The sequence below is a fragment of the Myotis lucifugus genome, unplaced genomic scaffold (assembly GCF_000147115.1).
Source record: "Myotis lucifugus unplaced genomic scaffold, Myoluc2.0 scaffold_413, whole genome shotgun sequence".
Classification (NCBI taxonomy): domain Eukaryota; kingdom Metazoa; phylum Chordata; class Mammalia; order Chiroptera; family Vespertilionidae; genus Myotis; species Myotis lucifugus.
The window spans coordinates 399,025-405,026 of NW_005871461.1; positions in this window are offsets into that span (position 1 = coordinate 399,025).

The following is a 6,002-nucleotide window of genomic DNA, read 5'->3' on the forward strand; positions in this document are numbered from 1 at the left end:
TGAGTTGGAGGTGCTTATGAGACATCCTGGTGGAGATGCCCAGGGTGTAAGCATTTGGGCAGAGGCAGTGAACAGCTGGGGCTGGAACCCTGGTTGTCAGACCCCAAAGCTAAGCAGGTTCCTTGCCACATAGACCGGCCTCTGGGGGCCTCGGCTTCCTTTCACCGTGTCTCTCGCTGGCTTCCTCATACCCTGAACTACAAGCCCAAGATGGGGTTTCTCTTTCCAGTATGGCCTTGACCTTAGGTGGCTGCTGACCAGCTTCTCCTCTGCAGAATGAGGCAGCTGTTGTCCAAGGGCTTGCCCTGCAGTTCTTGAATTCTGGGTTACATCCAGAATTGGGCCAGGCGCCCTGGGAGCACCTGAGAAAAGAGGCAGCACGTGGGATCAATGGTCTTTGCAGTGAAAAGACTGTAGAGTGAATACATGATGCATGAGGAAGTGAGTGAACCAGGGTTGAGTGAAACAATGTAAGGGTACAGCAGGGCCTGAATAACATTGTTTTGTTACAAAGTTGATGAGGGGAAAAATCAGTTCCCAGCGAGGTCACTCCTTTGTGGAGTTTGCACATTCTCGCATGTCTGTGCAGGTTTTCTTCAGGGACCCGCTTCCTCCCACATCCCAAAGACAAGCTCGCTAGGGGGATCGGGGGTCTACGCGGTCCTGATCCGAGTGAGTGGAGGTGTGCGTGAGTGCTCCCTGCCAGGGAAGGGCGTCTTGTTCAGGGTGGGTGGGTCCTTGAGCGGCTGGGAGAGGCCACCCGTGACTCTGAATTGGAATAAGAGGGTTAGAAAATAATCCTCTTAGTTGTTTTTATTAATCTTTCTTAAATGGATGGATAGCTTACATTTGTTTAAATGTTTAATATTAGAAGTGTTGGGGGGACTTGTTTAGAAGTTTGGCGATGTTTCTGTGACCCGAAATAGGCTGTAGGAACTTAACTGTTGTTTCAATTAGCCGATAGTAAGTAAAACTGGTTTCATTATACATGATTTCACTTAAAGTTGCAGTTTCCAAGAACCTGTTGACAACATTAAGTGAGAATTTACTGTATGAATAAGTGATGAAGTGTGCCTTAAATCCTTTCTAGAACAGAGGTGTAGAATGAATAAATGATGAATGTATGCACTGTCCAGCAGTCTCTTAGCAAATGAAAACCGGCTATGCTGTCACTGCTCTTCCTAACAGCCTGCCCTGCACATGGAGAGGGGCTGGAGTATGGTGTGCTGGGAGTCAGGAGCTGGGGGTCAGGAGCAGGCCTCCGGTGCGGGGGAAGGGCATCAGGAAGAGGCCGAGAGGGAGGCAGGGGCTGCAGTTTGAAGATCCACAGCCTGACCTGCAGTTTCCTGAAGTTTTCTGGAAGGAGGAGGACATGGGAAGCAGCAAATCATCCGGGTTCCTGTGGCTCCACATTCTTGTCAAGCCTGCAGCTGAGAATCACAGCCTTTTCTTACTTCTGGCCCCACCCTGTTCCTCTCCAGCAACTGGATCAAGGTCAAGGTACCTCCCTCCTACCCTCCCGCTCACCCCCATATCTTTCCCTGGGGCCAGTGGACACGGGAGTGTGGACTTTGCTCTCTGGTCACGGTTGGGAAGTGGCAGGGAACTTAGGTTCACCCTGATGCTGCGCCCGTAGAAGCTGGGAGATTTCAGGCACGTTGCTTAGCTTCTCAGCCTCTGCTTCCTCACCAGTAACCTCCCCCAGGTGCCTGGCCCGGCTAGTCTCAGCATATAAAGCTGCAGAGTGTGATAACATGATGTGATTCACATCCGTCCTGGTGTGTTGTTTACCTGGAGAGGAGGTGTGGTGTGCCCTCTCTAACCTCTATGCTACTTAGAGGAAAAAGCAACTCCCGCTTAGAGCTTCCACAGACAAGTCTCACTTTCTGTTTCAGACAGGAAGAGCCGCCTTGCTCACGGCTCGGTGTGCACACTCAGGTCCTTTTCTAGTGTCTGACGGACGGGCTGTCACGTGGTCTGACCTGGCTAACTACAATCCCTCCAGCCTGACAGCCCTTCCTGGTTACTCAGAGGAGAGGTGTCAGGAGGCTCAGAAATCATTTCCTGTCTCCCTGCAGCCTCCCTCCTGTCCTTCCTGCCGATCTCTGCCCCTGAGCCTCCTGTTTAGCAACAGGAGCTCAAGTATTAGTGTCTTGAATACTAGATCAGCCCGCAGCACCCACCTGCCAGTCTGCTGGGGGAACCCCAGAACAAGCATGTTTATTGCAGTTGGAAGTGAGATGGGAGCATTGTGGGTGGGCCTCTGGGACTGTGGAGCTGGGGTTCCTGGGAGGGTTCTTGCTCACCAGGCTCATAGCTACATAACCGTGAATGAATTTACAGTGAAAACTAGGTGTTCAGTGAACTGGACACAATGCCTGCCTCAGTACACCAGGGACACATCTTTGCGGTGGGAGTTTTTTGTGAAGTGATAGACGGAGTCCTTCCTGACTGCAGCTGTGTGGCTTCAAGCAGGCTCTGCCCTCTCACCGCCTTATCCTCATCGTAAACGGGGATAATGTGATAGAGTTGTGAAGAGTCAAAGAGGCCTGGCTGGTGTGGCTCAGTGGTTGAGTGTCAATCTATGAACCAGGAGGTCCCGGTTCAATTCCCGGTCAGGGTACATGCCCAGGTTTTGGGCTCAATCACCAGTGTGGTGCATGCAGGAGGCAGCCAATCAGTGATTCTCTCTCATAATTGATGTTTCTATCTCTCCCTTTCCCTTCCTCTCTGAAATAAAAAAACATATATTAAAAAAAAAAAATCAGCCCTGACCGGTTTGGCTTGGTGGGACTGAAGGGTCCCAGGTTCGATTCCAGTCAAGGGCATGTACCTTGGTTGCGGGCACATCCCCAGTAGGGAGTGTGTAGGAGGCAGCTGATCGATGTTTCTCTCATCGATGTTTCTAGCTCTCTATCCCTCTCCCTTCCTCTCTGTAAAAAATCAATAAAATATATTTTAAAAAAATAATCAAAGATGTAGTGTAATTAACAGCACACACACACAATGTCTGCCATATGGTTAATGCTCATAAAGGTGAGCTATCAGTATTACTGAGGATCTCACAGTCAAGTGGGGAGAGACATATGTACAAATAAATGCCTCAAAATATGGGCAACTGTTCAAATGCCACCTCCTCCATGCAGCCTTCAGGGATGTACCCTCAGGTGGAAGATGAGAGGCTCCTTCTGGAAGCCCTGTTGCACTTTGCTTATCTCTCCATCACATCCCTTATCTTGTCTTTCTGTGACTGTTTATTGCTGTTTCTGTATTTGTCTCACACACTGATCTGCCAGTCCCCCTAGGGTGGGCATCTGGAAACTCGTGTCTGAAATCAGCAAGGATATCCCCTCTGGGTTCCACTTAATTCTAACCTTAATTCAGACCTGCAGTTTTGGCTTCTGTCTGGGCTTATCAGGGAAGGCTTCAGGGAGGAGGTGATGGCTGAGCTGGGCCTTGAAGCCTGTGTAGGATTTAGAACAGCAGTGATAAGCATTTCAGAGGCAGTCAAAAGGGGCAAGGGACAGTGTGGCAGGTTGAGACCTAATCAGTAGCACAGAGTGTGAGTGTCAGGGGGATGAGGTTTACTCCCAGCTCCCCCTCTACCACCTCGGGCAAACACATCCCCTCCTGGGGCTCCAGTCTCCCCTCTCCGGTAGCATGTGGTCCTCTCTGTTCTGGAAGGGTTGTTTGGTTTGGGGGTAAGCAAGCCCACCTGCCCAGTCCCTGGTGGATTTTCCAGAATGTGTCTGTATGTATATGTGGGCAGCGGCAGGGCCTGAGGAGAAGGCCTGAGATAGTGGAGCTATCCTCAGATATAGCTGGGATTCCCAGGGACCAGGCCTCATCTAGGCAGGTTGGGGCTAGGATGTCCTGGCACGCTCAGGGCGCGACTCCGGCCCAGCGAGGACAGAGGAGAGCTGCGAAGCAGCTGCTACTCCTTCACTCAAGCCTCCCACAGGCCTCTTGCTGCCCCAAGCCCCTACTCTTGAGGTTCCACAATGCTTCGCTTGTCCACAGCTCTGCCGGGCTGCCCCCCAGGGAGCAGCTCAGAGCCCAGGCCCTGAACAAGGCCCTGAATCCTGGGGCACAGTGGGCAGATCCACACGGAACGTGCAGAGTCCCAGAATCTGGCAGTCAGGAAAGCTTAGAAAAGCCAAGTCCTAGAATTAGAAGACCGCAGGTGCTGAGGCTCCAGGCTGCCTGGACTGGAGGGATGGCCCAGTTCACAAAGTCTCCCTCCCTCATCTCTTCTTTCTTTCATTATAAAGTTATACTTGCTTCATGGGTCTTATTCTCGTCTTGCAGTCAACTGCCCGTGGCCCTACTGCTGTGCGGACAAATTTTCTCTTGTTCATTTGGGACTGTTTTTATTTTTTATTTTTGGGTGGTGGTGGTGGTGTTTTGTTTTAAAACTAGAGCCTGGCCCTGGTCAGCGTTGTCCCGTATACCAAAAGGTTGTGCGTTCCATTCCCGGTCAGGGCACATATCTAGGTTGCAGATTCAGTACCTGGTCGGGGGTGTAAGGAGATGTTTCTCTCTCTCTCCCTTCCTCTCTCTCCCAAAATGAAAAATAATAATGAAAAATAAAACACCCTACAGCCTGATTTGCTTCTAGCAGCATTGAACCACAAACAATGTGTGTTGGTATGATAAAGTGAAAATGACTTTTTCATTCTGGTTAACAGAATGACAGAGCAAGATATTAATGATTAATTAGCAACTGATACTGTTTCCTTGTATGTGGCACCTAGAGTAGCCTTAATACTCAGAGACAGAAAGTAGATTGGTGGTTGCCAGCAGCGGGGGGTGGGGGGCAGGGGGCGAGGGGGGGGGGAAATTGGGAGAGAGTGCCAATGGGTACAGAGTTTGGGGGCAATGGAAATGTTCTAAGTGAAATAGTGGTGACGGTTGCACAGCTCTGTGAATATACTAAAAACCACTGAACTGTATACTTTAGAAGAGTGAATTTTATGCTATGTGAATTATTTTAAAAAGTTATCTGTTGTTATAAATTCAAACCATAGTGACTTGTAAAAAGTGAGTCAGCCATACCCATCAATCTCAACCCACAGTTAACCACTGCCTGCATTTGGGCAAGTATCCTTTCTTCCCGATGAATTAAAATGCCAGATACATGCACCTGTATATGTTTAGATGCATAAATATATGATATAGAGAGATAATATTGTTTTGCAACAGTAGGATCCCATTATACTTGTTATTCTGCAGCTTGCTTTTCCACTTCTCTTAAGAATGTATTTGCATGACATTCTTTTAATGGCTGCGGGTTTTTCTGTTGTCCAGCTGTGCTGAAACTGAATCACCCGGTCCCGTACTGATGAACATTGAGGCTGTTCCCAGTGCTTTGCTGTGAACAATGAACATCTTTGTATATACATCTCAGGGCCCCGAGATAGTATTTCTGGAGGACAGAAATACTAGAAACAGGCCTGCTGCATGCAAGGGTGGGCAAATCCTTACCTTATCTAGATGTTAACATCAAACCTTGGACAGGTGACATCCTCATGCAGGGTCTTCAAGTCAGTGGTGGGTGGAATAGGGCCAGCCGGGCATCGCCTCCCACCCCCAGGAACACACACGCCCACGTGGACGCACCAAGTCCACCGGCCTCTGAACAGGTGCAGAATCAGGTGGACTCGCAGCCCGAGGTTCTCAGGGCAATGAGGAAATTCATTCCCCCCACAGCCTCTCCAGGTCCCCTCCATGGTGGGTCCGCTCCCTCTTATCTTTCTGAACCTTACCTTGAGATCTGTGTGGGGAGAAAAATGTAAACCGTAGGTCGCAGGCCGTGGTTATTCATTCACTCATTCATTCCCAGCGCTCATTCTGGGTTAACTTCTCCCACCCCATGGTTCTGTGTGTTTTCATCCGGCTTCTGCACTTCCTCCTCACAGCTCTCCTACAAAGCAGGTTGGCAGGGAGCATGGTGCGTGGAAACCATGGCACCTTGACCCAAACCAGTCAGGGGCCTCCTCTGG